The sequence below is a fragment of the Moschus berezovskii genome, chromosome 27, assembly GCF_049115385.1.
Source record: "Moschus berezovskii isolate FMDL1 chromosome 27, NW_MosBer_1.0, whole genome shotgun sequence".
In the NCBI taxonomy this organism is placed as follows: domain Eukaryota; kingdom Metazoa; phylum Chordata; class Mammalia; order Artiodactyla; family Moschidae; genus Moschus; species Moschus berezovskii.
This window is the reverse complement of record NC_142486.1, coordinates 18,199,862-18,215,399: the sequence shown is the minus strand read 5'-3', so window position 1 is coordinate 18,215,399 and position 15,538 is coordinate 18,199,862.

Sequence of the window (15,538 nt, the reverse complement as noted above, 5' to 3'; positions counted from 1 at the left end):
GCTCAATAGTTGCAAGTCCCAGGCTCTAGAGCACAGACTCAACTGTTGTGGCTCATGGGCTTAGTTGCCCTGTGACACGTGGGATCCTCCCAGATCAAGACTCAAACCCATGTCTCCTGTATTGGTAGCTGGATTCTTTACCACTGAGCCAACAGGGAAGCCCTGGAAATATATATATATAAATCAGAGTAAAAATAAGCATTGCTTATTTGGTAATTAATCACACCAAAGCATAGTTGCATAAAACAACAACTGAGATTTGATTAGATGGTTCCTCTGCTTCATGGGATGTTGATAGGGGCAGCACAGGCAAACCAGAAGGTCAAAAATGGCTTCATGCATGCTGTGAGGTGATGTTGGATGATGTCTGGGAATTCAGCTGGCACGTTGCCCTCTGTTCTCCTCCATGGGGGCCTCTCCACATGGCCCCTTGGCTTTCTTACAGCATGGCACCTGAGCACCAAGGTCAGTGTTCCAAGAGACATTGGCAGAGGCCACAGCACTCTTCAGGTCCAGCTTTAGAAGTTGCATGGCCCTTTCCCACGAAACTCCACTGGTCACAGGGTCAGCTGAGATTTTTCAGGTGAAGAAATAAAGGCTCAGTGACAGGAATTTGCACCCTTGATCCCTCAGAACTTTCATTAGAAGGAGATGAGCTCTGAAATACAAAAATCCAGGAAGCATGACAGTGTCAGGGTGCTGCTTTGCATATATATATATATACATATATACACACACACATATGTAATACATTATTGGGCTTCACAGGTGGCACTAGTGGTAAAGAACCCATCTGCCAATGCAGGAGATGTAATGAGACATGGGCTTGATCCATGGGTCTGGAAGATCCCCTGGAGGAGGGCATGGCAACCCACTCTGGTATTGTAGCCTGAAGAATCTCATGGACAGAGAAGCCTGGCAGGTTACAGTCCATAGGGTCGCAGAGTCAGATGTGACTGAAGTGACTTAACACACACATATAATATGTTATTAGATTGGCCAAAAATTTTGTTCAGGTTTTTCTATAACATCTTATGAAAAAACATATTTTTTGGGCTGACCTACTCCAGTGTTCTTGCCTGGAGAATCCCAGGGACGGGGGAGCCTGGTGGGCTTCCGTCTGCGGGGTCACACAGTGTCGGACACGACTGAACTGACTTAGCAGCAGCAGCAGCAGCAGTTCAATACATATTACATATACTCTTGACTTGTACTTTGTCTTTTTTATTTAAAAATTTTGTCATGAGCATTATTTGCTCTATACCATGAAATATTCAACTGTTCCATTATTTTAATACCTTGTACCACAACGTGCCCATCCCTAGATGTTGGACACTTAGGTTGTTTCTGATTTGTCACTGTCATAACCTCCTTCGTTAAAAAAGGGCATGTGGAATGAAAGGCAGGGCTGGAACTATTAGAAAAAGATCCAGCACAGTCTACCCTATGGCCAAAATTGGTATTCTTCTGGTATGCAACTTACATTCATTTCCTCCCAAGACCACTAATATTTCCATTTCATTATGGCCTCAGGCTCAGTCTCAAGTTTCATGATCTAGTCACCTAAACCTGAATGAAGATCCTTGGTTCGGTTCCTTGAATATAGTTTAGATGATGAGGCCTATGAGCCAAAAAGACAACCCATCTGATTCCACAAACTCAGCAAAAACAGAACAACAAAAGCAGTGTGACTGAGAGGCTCATGGCTGCCGCTTGTCCATAGCATTTCTGAAATCCATTGTGACATGGCCAGTTCTCCTTGCGCTACGGGTGGAGAATATATATTAATCAATCCTGGGTGTTCATTGGAAGGACTGATGCTAAAGCTGAAACTCCAATACTTTGGCCACCTCATGAGACGAATTGACTCACTGGAAAAGACTCTGATGCTGGGAGGGATTGGGGACGGGAGGAGATGGGGACAACAGAGAATGAGATGGCTGGATGGCATCATCAACTCTGTGGACATGAGTTTGAGTGAACTCTGGGAGTTGGTGATGGACAGGGAGGCCTGGCGTGCTGTGATTCATGGGGTTGCGGAGAGTCGGACACAACTGAGTGACTGAACTGAACTGAAGATCCACTTCTGATTCCACTTGGAATCATTCTCAGTTGATTTTGACTCTGGTCTCTGAGCTCTGGTGTTTTCCTTCTGAGTAATTGTTTTCCTTTCCATTAGGTAATTTTATAGCTGAATTGCTCGCTGTGTATGGCTCCCTGTTTATAGAAATCTGGAAGCCCAGAGGTCTTTTTTTTTCTTTTGAATTGTCTCTGTCTCTTTAGTTCAAGTTGATGCCACTCCCTTTAATGCAATTCTCTTTAAAATTTTGTTGTTTTCTATGAATCTTGTTTAGGTTTATACTATCAGACCAAAAAACAAAACAAACAAAAAACCCTCCACAGATCTCTGTGGGAAAGATATCTCTCTACTTTGGGGTGTAGGCAAGACCTTGTAACAGCATTATTTGAAGTTCTTTTGTCTAGTGATGAGGTCTGGGATATACCTCTTCACATTTTTCTGAGGCTTTAACAAAGAATGTTATAGCCAAACCATTTACTTGATCTTGACCTGAGGCTGTGCTTCAGTGGCAGTATCCTAGATTTGATCTTTACCTGAAGTTTTTTTTTTTTCTTCTTTTTTTAACTTAGGATTGATTGCATAAAGAACCTGAGAAATAGAAACAATTTTATTTTCTAAACATGCAAGTCCAAATTTTCTCTAATATCTGCTTGAATATTGACAATTTCTTTCCTTAGGTTATCTTCCCCCCTGCCACACACACATACTTTATTATGGTGGGGAGGATGCTCAGTCACTCAGTCCTGTCCAACTCTTTGCAAATCTTTGGACTGTAACCTGCCAGACTCTGCTGTCCTTTGGATTTTCCAGGCAAGAATACTGAAGTGGGTTACCACTTCCTCCTCCAGGGGATCTTCCTGACCCAGGGATTGAATCCACATCTCCTGTGTCTCCTGCACTGCAGGTGGATTCTTTATCTGCTGAGCCATCAGGGAAGCCCATGCTTTATTACTGGCAGCTGAAAAAAAAGCCATTTGGTAATCTCAATACTCTTCAGAAAACCATCTTAATCATATCCATAGATTTTTAGGTATATCTTCTATCTGTCACCTTGCTATAGGTAAAGTGCTGCCAAATACTGTGCTATTACCTAACATGGGTCTCCCTTTCTCAAACCACCAATAACTATTTTCTCACTACCTTTCCAGCCTCTATTAACTGTCTCCTCACTGCCCTTCAATTTATACTGTCTCCAATGCCAAAGCTAGTGCCACACCTCTAGGTTATTTTTTTTTGTTTTTTTTGTTTTTTTTTTTTCGCACAAGACACAACTTTTGGTACTAATTTTTTTTTTTTTTTGGTTACCTCTTGTGTTAGATCTACTCCAAATTTTTGGTCTTGAAACAATGGCACTGTATTATTTTCATGACTCTGTGGGGTTTTTGGTGGTGGTATTCTTGCTTCAGATGGTATGACTGAGGTTCTGGGAAAGCTGAGATGACCTCATTCACATGGCTGGCACTTGGTGTCAGATACCATTTAGATTTGGGGTCTTGGTTTTCTTGCATCTGGGCCTCCTCATGGCTTATTTCCTCATAGCATAGTGACTGGGGTCCAAAAAGTCATGTTCCAAGAGATGAGGATGGAAGCTGATCTTTTAAAGCCTAAAATTAAACCGCCTTCTCCTGCCACATTGAGTTGGTCCAAGAAGGTCATGGGGAAACCCAGATTGAAGCGAAGAGAACACGGACTCCACCTCTTTCTTCATGAGTGAGTCATGAGATCTCATGACGAAAGAGTATGTGGAATGAGACCTTGCTCCGACCATCTCTGGAAACACAACCTGCCTCGTTCATATAGCTCATGTCATGTCCTGGGTTCTGTCCTAAGCACTTTCAATGTAACAATGAGCGCTTTAATCCTCAAAACCTTGTGAGATAGATTATTGCTATTGTCATCATCATATGGATGGGGAAATAGAGGCACGGAGAGGATCATTAATAAGATAAGATTTACAGAGGTAGAAAATTGCAGAGATAGGCATTGAATTCAGGCAAATCTGTATTCTAGGCAGGTGCCCTTAACTTCTACAGCCTTTGTATTATTCTACCCAGGCAGCCATAATAAAATACCATAGACTGAGTGGCTTAGATGACAGACATTTTTTCCCCTAGAGTTCCAGATGTTGGGAAGTCCAAGGTCAAGGTGCTGACCAGTGTGGTTTCTGGTGAGAGCTCTCTTGCTTGCTGATGGCCTCTCTCTCACTTTGTCCCCACATGCTGGAGAGAGAACTCCGGCGTCTCCTCTCACAAGTGTGCTAATGCTATGGGATCAGAGCTCTTTCCTCATGACTTCATGTGTGCATCTGTGCTTAGTCATTCAGTCGTGTCTGACTCTTTGCAACCCCGTGGACAAGAGCCCACCGGGCTCTTCTGTCCGTGGGATTTTTCAGGCAAGCATACTGGAGTGGTTTGCCATTTCCTACTCCAGGATCTTCCTGATCCAGAGATCAAACCTTGTCTCCTGTGTCTCCTGCATTGCAGGTAGATATTTTACCTGCTGAGCCATTAGGGAAGCCCCCTTATGACCTCATGTGACTTAAATTACCTCCATAAAGATTCTGTATCTAAATGCAGTTGCAATGGGGATTGGGGCTTGAATATAAGAATTCTTGGGATACACAATGCAGTCTATATGCCCTTCTGCCTATACTACAAAACAGCATTTTTTCCCTAAGAGGTCAGTGCTCCCAGAGGGTCTAAGAAACTATCCATAAGGAGAACACATTTCTTATTACACTGTATTAATTTATTCATGTACTTATTGATCAAGTGTTTCTTGAAAGTCTAAGCATCCTGCATTGTTGTAGACATCGATGATACTGATGAATTATCAGAAAGGATTCTTGGCTTGCAAGCAACTTACAATATATAATAGGAAAAGTAGCTATTATGAATTTTAAATAATTTTTATTACAGTTTTCCTTTTTCCTGTGTACTTCAAAGATGCGTTAAAATGCACCACTATGCAAGCTTTAAATAATGGTGTGATTTGGGAATCTGGCCCAGAGACCAAGAAATTGAAACATTTAACATTTAAAATAATGGTTTAAAAGACTGTACAAATGTCATGCCCTTTCTCCCTCGGCAAATGCCTTTCTTACAAACATCAAAGTCTGCTACTTCCCCTGTCATGGGAGCAATCAGGTGTTTGTCCAGGACGAGTTTCCTTGACAGCTGACAGAGGAAGTGGTCCCCACCCTCCTCTCAGCCAAGGACAGGGTGACCAATGACCCATGGCAGCAAATGAGATATCCTGTCTTCATCCACTTCTCTTCATGACTTAAACTCCATTTCTTCCTGATTGTCCTTAGTACAAATTGCTTGTGACTGTACTGACAGGTAGATTGAATTAAGTTTGACGATCCACAGAAGTCTTTCTTGGGGAAGTGATGTTTAAGAAGATGAAAAAAATGTCATGAATTTGCTGAGCATCCATGCAAAGTGCCATGTCAGCCATCTGTTTGGTCTCCATTTTAGTAAATGTGGGTAAAGCAGAAGTGACTACAGTATAGGCTGTGTTGTCAGAGGCTCGACTTGACTCCTCTTCCTGAACACAGTCGGCAAGTGAGGTTAAAAACATTATTTAACCTCTCTGGGCTTGGTTTCATCTTCCGTAAAATAGGAAACAAATGATACCACTGAAAATCACTGGGGATGTCAAGTAGGATGACGCTGAACAAACTGTCTTGAGCAGCGACAGAGCTTGGTGTCTTTGAGTTGAAAGGAAGGTAGGGTTTTGGAGAGAGAAACAATCCTTTATTTACTGTGATGACGATTGTGCAGAAAGGCTTAACTCAGCAGACACGGTTTGCCCAGAGAAGAGCTAACACCTATTCTACTCAAATTCTTCCAGAAAATTGCTGAGGAAGGGAAACTTCCAAACTCATTCTATGAGGCCACCATCACCTTAATCCCAAAACTTGGTAAAGATCCTACAAAAAAAGAAAACTGCAGGCCAATATCACTGATGAACATAGATGCAAAACTCCTTAACAAAATTCTAGCAATCAGAATCCAACAACACATTAAGAAGATCATACATCATGACCAAGTGGGCTTTATCCCAGGAATGCAAGGATTCTTCAATATCCGCAAATCAATCAATGTAATACACCACATTAACAAACTGAAAAATAAAAATCATATGATTATCTCAATAGATGCAGAGAAAGCCTTTGACAAAATACAACATCCATTTATGATAAAAACCCTCCAGAATGTGGGAATAGAAGGGACATATCTCAACATAATAAAAGCTATATATGACAAACCCACAGCAAACATTATCCTCAATGGTGAAAAACTGAAAGCATTTCCCCTAAAGTCAGGAACAAGACATGGTGCCCACTCTCACCACTACTATTCAACATAGTTCTGGAAGTTTTGGCTACAGCAATCAGAGCAGAAAAAGACATAAAAGGAATACAAATTGGAAAAGAAGAAGTAAAACTTTCACTATTCTCTGATGACATGATCCTCTACACAGAAAACCCTAAAGACTCTACCAGAAAAATACTAGAGCTAATCAATGAATACAGTAAAGTTGCAGGATATAAAATCAACACACAGAAATCCCTTGCATTACTATACACTAATAATGAGAAAATAGAAATAGAAATTAAGGAAACTATTCCATTCACTGTTGCAACGAAAAGAGTTAAATACTTAGGAATATATCTACCTAATGAAACAAAAGACTTGTACATAGAAAACTATAAAACACTAGTGAAAGTAATCAAAGAGGACACTGATAGATGGAGAAATATACCGTGTTCGTGGATTGGAAGAATAAATATTGTGAAAATGAGTATACTACCCAAAGTAATTTATACATTCAATGCAATCCCTATCAAGCTACCAACGATATTTTTAACAAAACTAGAACAAATAATCTCACAATTTGTATGGAAATACAAAAAACCTCAAATAGCCGAAGCAATCTTGAAGAAGAAGAATGGAACTGGAGGAATTAACCTGCCAGACTTCAGGCTCTACTACAAAGCCACAGTCATCAAGACAGTATGGTACTGGCATAAAGACAGAAATATAGATCAATGGAACAAAAGAGAAAGCCCAGAGATAAATCCACGCACCTATGGACACCTTATCTTCGACAAAGGAGGCAAGAATATAAAATGGAGAAAAGACAGTCTCTTTAACAAGTGGTGCTGGGAAAACTGGTCAGCCACTTGTAAAAGAATGAAACTAGAACACTTCCTAACACCATACACCAAAATAAACTCAAAATGGATTAGAGAGCTAAATGTAAGACCAGATTCTATAAAACTCCTAGAGGAGAACGTAGGCAAAACACTCTCCGACATAAATCACAGCAGGATCCTCCAAGACCCACCTCCCAGAATATTGGAAATAAAAGTAAAAATAAACAAATAGGACCTAATTAAAATCAAAAGCTTCTGCACAGCAAAGGAAACTATAAGCAAGGTGAAAAGACAGCCTTCAGAATGGGAGAAAATAATAGCAAATGAAGCAACTGATAAAGGATTAATCTCCAAAATATACAAGCAGCTCCTCCAGATCAATTCCAGAAAAATAAGTGACCCAATCAAAAAATGGGCCAAAGAACTAAACAGACATTTCTCCAAAGAAGACATAAAGATGGCTAACCAAACCAGTATGTTACAAAACTTTTCAAGACTGGTCCTTGATCAGTGCCTGGGAGATGATCTGTGAATATCCTTGAAATATTCTGCCTGATAAGAGCATCTTTGGTTATCTGAACTTTGGGTGATGCCTGGTTGTTTATACTAGCAATGTGATGTAGGGCAAATTATCACTTTTTATGCCTGGAGCTTTGGAGCATGATATATCAATTTGACATTGAAATGTGGGGATGCTCCATCTTATGTAACTGACCCCTGACAAAAACCCTGAACACCAAAGCTTGTGTGAGTTTCCCTAGTTGGTAATACTTCCCGAGTGTTGTCACATGTCATCGCTGGGAGCATTAAGCTCTCTCTTTATGGAGAACACAGATGGAAGGACTCTACCCTACTCTATTTCTTTTGCTGCCTTTAATATGCATCCTTTCATTGTCATGGGCTTCGCTTGTGGATCAGCTGGTAAAGAATCTGCCTGCAATGCAGGAGACCTGGGTTCGAAAGGCTACCCACTCCGGTATTCTGGCCTGGAGAATTCCATGGACTCTATAGTCCATGGGGTTGCAAAGGGTCGGACACGACTGATCGACTTTCACTTTCACTTCACTGTTATAAACCATAGCTGTGAGTATAACAGCTTTTCTGAGTTTTTCTAGAGAATCCTGAAAACTGAGGGTAGTCTTGGGAACCTCCAACACAGGCATGGTGCTGGGTTCTTTATTTGTGTGGTGTCTCATTTAATTTGATATTCAATGCCACTAAAGGAGATCAATCCTGGGTGTTCATTGGAAGGACTGATGCTAAAGCTGAAACTGCAATACTTTGGCCACCTCATGTGAAGAGTTAACTCACTGGAAAAGACTCTGATGCTAGGAGGGATTGGGGGCGGGAGGAGAAGGGGACGACAGAGAATGAGATGGCTGGATGGCATCACCGACTCTGTAGACATGAGTCTGAGTGAACTCCGGGAGTTGGTGATGGACAGGGAGGCCTGGCGTGCTGTGAGTCATGGGGTCGCAAAGAGTCAGACAGGACTGAGCAACTGAACTGAACTGAACTGAAGAGCTGAACCTGATATGCCTAGAGGTTGTCTTCCAAGATGAAACAGCAGGGCACGTTCACAACCCTAATAAGTGTTCAGACAGAATATGAAATCAGGACTCCCTGGTTTCAGAGAAATAAGTGGCTGGCAATTTCGAAATGGACTGAATCCATTTATGGGATAAACACACTGTGTTCAGGCACTACTTATACCAATTCCTCTGGCCTGACTGTGTTTTCTTTCCGTTAGAAGAAGGCACTTCCCTGTGAGAAGAGTGGGGGGCAAAGAGAAGTAAGTGGATAGGCTATCAGGAATAAGACAGCTTTCTTCCTCTCTATCACCACCCACTGAATCATCAATAAAGCCTTTCAGGGAACTAAAGAAGGAGCACCTAGGAAACAGATCCGTGTAGCGAGAATCTAGAAATCAAAACACAAGTCTCAAGGAATTTCTTGCTGATTTTTTCTATTAAAATATTTATTTGGAGGAACAAAGCATATCTGTGTGCACTGATACTGAAAAGTCTCCAAGCTACACTGTTAGGAGAAGAAAGCAAGGCGAGGAAAGATGTATGGTACCAACTCTTGTAAAATAAAGCAAACATACACACGTATCTGAGCATGGATTCTTAATGGCTTTTATATTTAATATCTGGATGCAGATATTTATACTTAATAAACATCTATATTTTATAGATATGACATGTATATTATCTATATTAGTGAACAGTGAATAGTGAAAGTTGCTCAGTTGTGTCCAGTGCTTTGAGACCCCACGGACTATACAGTCCCTGGAACTCTCCAGGCCAGAATACTGGAGTGGGTAGCCTATCCCTTCTCCAGCAGATCTTCCCAACCCAGGAATCGAACTAGGGTCTCCTGCATTGCAGGCGGATTCTTTACCAACTGTATTCAATGAAAAGACTGTGTTATCTATAATATCTATGTATTTATATATCCAGAAAGGGCAACCCACTCCAGTATTCTTGCCTGGAAAATCCCATGGACAGAGGAGTCTGGCAGGCTATAGTCAAAGGGACTGTAAAGAAATAGACACAATGAAGCAGACACACACACATCTCTGCACCTGTGTATCTACCGCATATATATCTGTATGTATGTATGTAGAGTTTGCTATGTAATAATTTATGTTCTATACATATATATGTCATACTTAGAGCTCACACTTGAACAACACAGGTTTGAGCTACACAGGGGTCCACTTACACCCATTCTTTTCATTGAATACTTACTGCAGTACTACATGATCTGAACTTGGCTGAATCCAGAGATGCAAAACTTTGGATAAGAGGGCTGACTGTAAAGTTATATGTCGATTCTCAACTGCACAGGGGGATTGGAGTCCCTAACCATTACCTTTTTCCAAATTTGCTGGCATATTGAGTGCAGCACTTTCACAGCATCATCTTTCAAGATTTGAAATAGCTCAACTGGAATTCCATCACCTCTACTAACTTTGTTTGTAGTGATGCTCTCTAAGGCCCACTTGACTTCACATTCCAAGATGTCTGGCTCTAGGTCAGTGATCACGTTATCGTGACTATCTTCGTCGTGAAGATCTTTTTTGTACAGTTCTTCTGTGTATTCTTGCCACCTCTTCTTAATATCTTCTGCTTCTGTTAGGTCCATACCATTTCTGTCCTTTATCAAGCCCATCTTTGCATGAACTGTTCCCTTGATATCTCTAATTTTCTTGAAGAGATCTCTTGTTTTCCTATTCTGTTGTTTTCCTCTATTTCTTTGCATTGATCGCTGAGGAAGGCTTTCTTATCTCTCCTTGCTGTTCTTTGGATCTCTGCATTCAGATGCTTATATCTTTCCTTTTCTCCTTTGCTTTTCGCTTCTCTTCTTTTCACAGCTATTTGTAAGGCCTCCTCAGACAGCCATTTTGCTTTTTTGCATTTCTTTTCCATGGGGATGGTCTTGGTCCCTTTCTCCTGTATAATGTCACGAACCTCCGTCCATAGTTCATCAGGCACTCTATCTATCAGATCTAGACCCTTAAATCTATTTCTCACTTCCACTGTATAATCATAAGGGATTTGATTGAGGTCATATCTGAATGGTCTAGTGGTTTTCCCTGTTTTCTTCAATTTAAGTCTGAATTTGGCAATAAGGAGTTCATGATCTGAGCCACAGTCAGCTCCTGGTCTTGTTTTTGCTAACTGTATACAGCTTCTCCATCTTTGGCTGCAAAGAATATAATCAATCTGATTTCGGTGTTGACCATCTGGTGATGTCCATGTGTAGAGTCTTCTCTTGTGTTGTTGGAAGAGGGTGTTTGCTATGACCAGTGCATTCTCTTGACAAAACTCTATTAGCCTTTGCCCTGCTTCATTCCGTGCTCCAAGGCCAAATTTGCCTGGTACTCCAGGTGTTTCTTGACTTCCTACTTTTGCATTCCAGTCCCCTATAATGAAAAGGACATCTTTTTTGGGTGTTAGTTCTAAAAGGTCTTGTAGGTCTTCATAGAACCGTTCCACTTCAGCATCTTCAGCGTTACTGGTTGGGGCATAGGCCTGGATTACTGTAATATTGAATGGTTTGCCTTGGAAACGAACAGAAATCATTCTGTCGTTTTTAAGATTGCATCCAAGTACTGCATTTCGGACTCTTTTGTTGACCATGATGGCTACTCCATTTCTTCTAAGGGATTCCTGCCCACAGTAGTAGATATAATGGTCATCCGAGTTAAATTCACCCATTCCAGTCCATTTTAATTCACCTATTCCTGGAATGTCTATGTTCACTCTTGCCATCTCCTGTTTGACCACTTCCAATTTGCCTTGATTCATGGACCTAACATTCCAGGTTCCTATGCAATATTGTTCTTTACAGCACCGGACCTTGCTTCTATCACCGGTCACATCCACAACTGGGTATTGGTTTTGCTTTTGCTCCATCCTTTCATTCCTTCTAAAACTCCTCACCAAGCCTCCTGCTCTGTTGGGACACACAGTTTTGAGAGCATGAGTCCACTGTGTTCCCCCTTTGCTTGGCAGAGCAATAAAGCTAGTATTTTCGACTCTACCTAAAACTCTGTCTTTGAGATTCGATTCGGCACTGGTTCACAGAGGCTACAATTTCCTCACCAGTGTTCCCAGCTCCCCCTTGGAAGCAGCCACTTTACTTTTCTCCCATCTATCATTCTTCTTCTGCAGTTGAAAAATGAGGGGAGTCAAGAAGAGGCAGCCCTGGCTGGGAACAGTGTGTGTGAGGGGTCGGGTGGGGTGGGAGCGGGATAGACGGGGTTGGTGTAAAATCTTCTGCTAGAATTGAGACCTCCTTCAGACTGGTTCCAAATAGTAAAAGGAGTACATCAAGGTTGTATATTGTCACCCTGCTTATTTAACTTATATGCAGTGTACATCATGAGGAACGCTGGGCTAGAAGAAGCACAAGCTGGAATCAAGATTGCTGGGAGAAATATCAATAACCTCAGATATGCAGATGACACTACCCTTACGGCAGAAAGTGAAGAGGAACTCAAAAGCCTCTTGATGAAAGTGAAAGAGGAGAGTGAAAAGGTTGGCTTGAAGCTCAACATTCAGAAAACAAAGATCATGGCATCTGGTCCCATCACTTCATGGGAAATAGATGGGGAAACAGTGGAAACAGTGTCAGACTTTATTTTGGGGGGCTCCAAAATCACTGCAGATGCTGATTGCAGCCATGAAATTAAAAGACGCTTACTCCTTGGAGGGAAAGTTATGACCAACCTAGATAGCACATTAAAAAGCAGAGACATTACTTTTCCAACCAAGGTCCGTCTAGACAAGGCTATGGTTTTTCCAGTGGTCATGTATGGATGTGAGAGTTGGACTGTGAAGAAAGCTGATCGCCGAAGAATTGATGCTTTTGAACTGTGGTGTTGGAGAAGACTCTTGAGAGTCCCTTGGCCTGCAAGGAGATCCAACCAGCCCATTTAAAGGAGATCAGTCCTGGGTGTTCATTGGAAGGACTGATGCTAAAGCTGAAACTCCAATACTTTGGCCACCTCATGCGACGAGTTGACTCACTGAAAAAGAGTCTGATGCTGGGAAAGGTTGGGGGCAGGAGGAGAAGGGGATGACGGAGAATGAGATGGCTGGATGGCATCACCAACTCGATGGACATGAGTTAGGGTGAACTCTGGGAGTTGGTGATGGACAGAGAGGCCTGGCGTGCTGTGATTCATGGGGTCTCAAAGAGTCAGACAAAGCTGAGCGACTGAACTGAAACTCAGGGGCCTAAACAACCTTTGACAAGTTCAGCCAATAGGTATTTTTCCTGACTGTGTGCAAGCGCCACATTAGACCCTATAGTACAAACCAGATCATCCCCTCAAGGGACCTTGGGCCTGGGGGGTGAAGCAGGCGGGACCAGTGCAGCCGTGGCTAATTGGGAGGACCACATGGCCTAAGCAGGCACCGTCCTTCTGTGTCTCAGTCTCCTGCCATTCCCTGATGCAGCCAGGTGCTGGAGGAGGAATGGGGAAGGAGAGATCTCCTTGGCTGCCAGCCTCTGGAACATCCTGTCCATCTTCCAGGAGGACACACACCTTTCTGCTGTGTATCGATGCCCAGGCTAGTGTTCCAAAAAATATCCTACAATCAGCCAAAGCATGATATCCCTGGGAACCAGAGGGGTGTGAGGCCGGTAGCCCATCTGATATAAGGACCTCCCTGGGTGGTTTCCTAAGCAGCCCACAGCCATGAGTCAGGAAAACACAGATGATACACAGTTCTCCGGCTTTCTCTCCCTCCCCCTGGGGAACCTGGGGCTAGGCTGATTCATCTTAGTGACTCCCACTGGGCCTGCAGCCGAGAGCCTCTGAGAGAAGGATTCCCCTAAGGCTGCGAATGCGGGCTGTCAAGGGCACTTACCCTTGGGCTAGTACCTCATACTTTAATTTCCAGAGGCTGCCTTTTTCTTTTATCTGGCTGTAAATTTTGAATCCTTAACAGCCTCAACTATTTTAGACACAAGCCCATAAGCCACAAAGGTCAGTCAACTTCAGGCCAAAAAGAAAAAATAAAAAGACAGAAAAGAGAAGGAAATGTAGAGACGGACCGAGTCGCTAACAGCCAAGGGATACATGCCCCCGAGGAAAAGCAAAAAGCTGCCCCTTGGGAGACAAAAAAAAAACCCAAAAACTGGAGATAGAGAGACATACACATACCTGAGAGGATCGGGTATTATCTGAAAATGATGTAGGCAAGAGTCAGACTAAGATACTGATATATCCTCAAGTGCTTTGAGAGAAAGATGATCTGAGAGATGCATTTCTTTTCCAGGACAGTCCCGAATACCTCTGGGATCCACTTTTCCCACACTTCTTGTTTCCAGTCTGCAGACACTCCACTTTTCCTCAAAGCAGGAAAGACCCTTCCAGAATGGGGGTGTTACGGGAACCACTGACTCCTGGTCAGACACTGTTGTAAACACCTGCATGTGTTACCTTGAATAGGAGGTTGTGGTAAAGAACGCAGAACTAACAAGCTTCCACCAACAGGAAGAATTCAAGTACAGTCAAAAGGAGAGAGAAAACTCCAGTTCATATGTCCAACCAATCTCCCAGCGTCCTCCTCGCGGAAATCCATCCTGGAAGTGATGGACACAGCCACCAGGAAGGACCCTGAGTCAGAACGATTGGCCAGGGTTGGAAATCAACCCAATTACCATAACACCCAAGACTGTGAGCCACGCGGCAGAGCAGTTCTCCTGCTCTCTCCTCCAGGAAACCCTTTCCGATAAAGTCTCTTCCTTGGCCAGCATGTGTGTCTCCTCAAAAAATTAATTTCTGGGTGTTAGACAAGAGCCCACTCTGGGGCCTTGGAAGGAAAGCGCCCCCTTTCCTACGACATGGAGACCCCACCCCATCTGCCACACTAATGAGCCGGGCTTCTCCCTTGCACATCCCAGCAGGAAGCAGTTTACCCATGACACAAGGACCTCAGTGTGCAGGAAGATATCTGCGTAGGGGAAACAGAGGCTGTGAATCAGTCTCCATGGGGAATGTGTCCTTCCCCCAGTCACTTAGCAAAAGGCAGTGACTCTGGAACTGTAACCACAGAAGCAGAAACTAGCAAAGCAAAATCCCCATCTGATCAAATCCTTTTGTTTTACAGCTGAGCCAAGTCTAGAAAGGCGAGGTGGCTCCCCTCACATCACAGATGCAGGGTGGGAACTAAATATCCTTGGCCATGAATTAGGGTCTCAGAATGGTGAGATTTTTTTCCTTTCCATCAAAATAGCATCTTACTCTGCTGTAGGGGAAAAAAACCCTGGATCCCAGCTTTCTGAAGCATTGTGAAGTCAATTGGGACCTATCAATGGCACTTTAAAAGGTGATCATAATTACTTCCATTGCTTTGATGGAGCACAAAGGGGGTTCTCCATAGCACACTCCCACAAAATCTTGGCACAAAAGGGATGAATATAGTACAACTTTGGTTTCTGGCTGGCTGTTAAAAGCCCTCATTTGGGAGTAGGATTTATTAAATATTGTAATCAGTTCAATGTCGACTGTTGAAACATTTGCTTTAATGGGCTTGTTAAATTTAGATTATGTTAAAAAGAAAAAGAGAGAGAAAGACATTTCCCTGTCTCTGAACTCTTGGGCTGCCACATCATGATTGGGTATGTGTTAAAGAAATAGCTCCCAGCTGTGATAATTACCCCGATTGTGGGAGGAAGAGGATGACATTTCTGAATGATTCAAGAGGACATTTCGTTTTGCAAACACTCTTTTGATCAAAGGCTGTCTTTACTTTGGAAAAAGTAGCATAAAC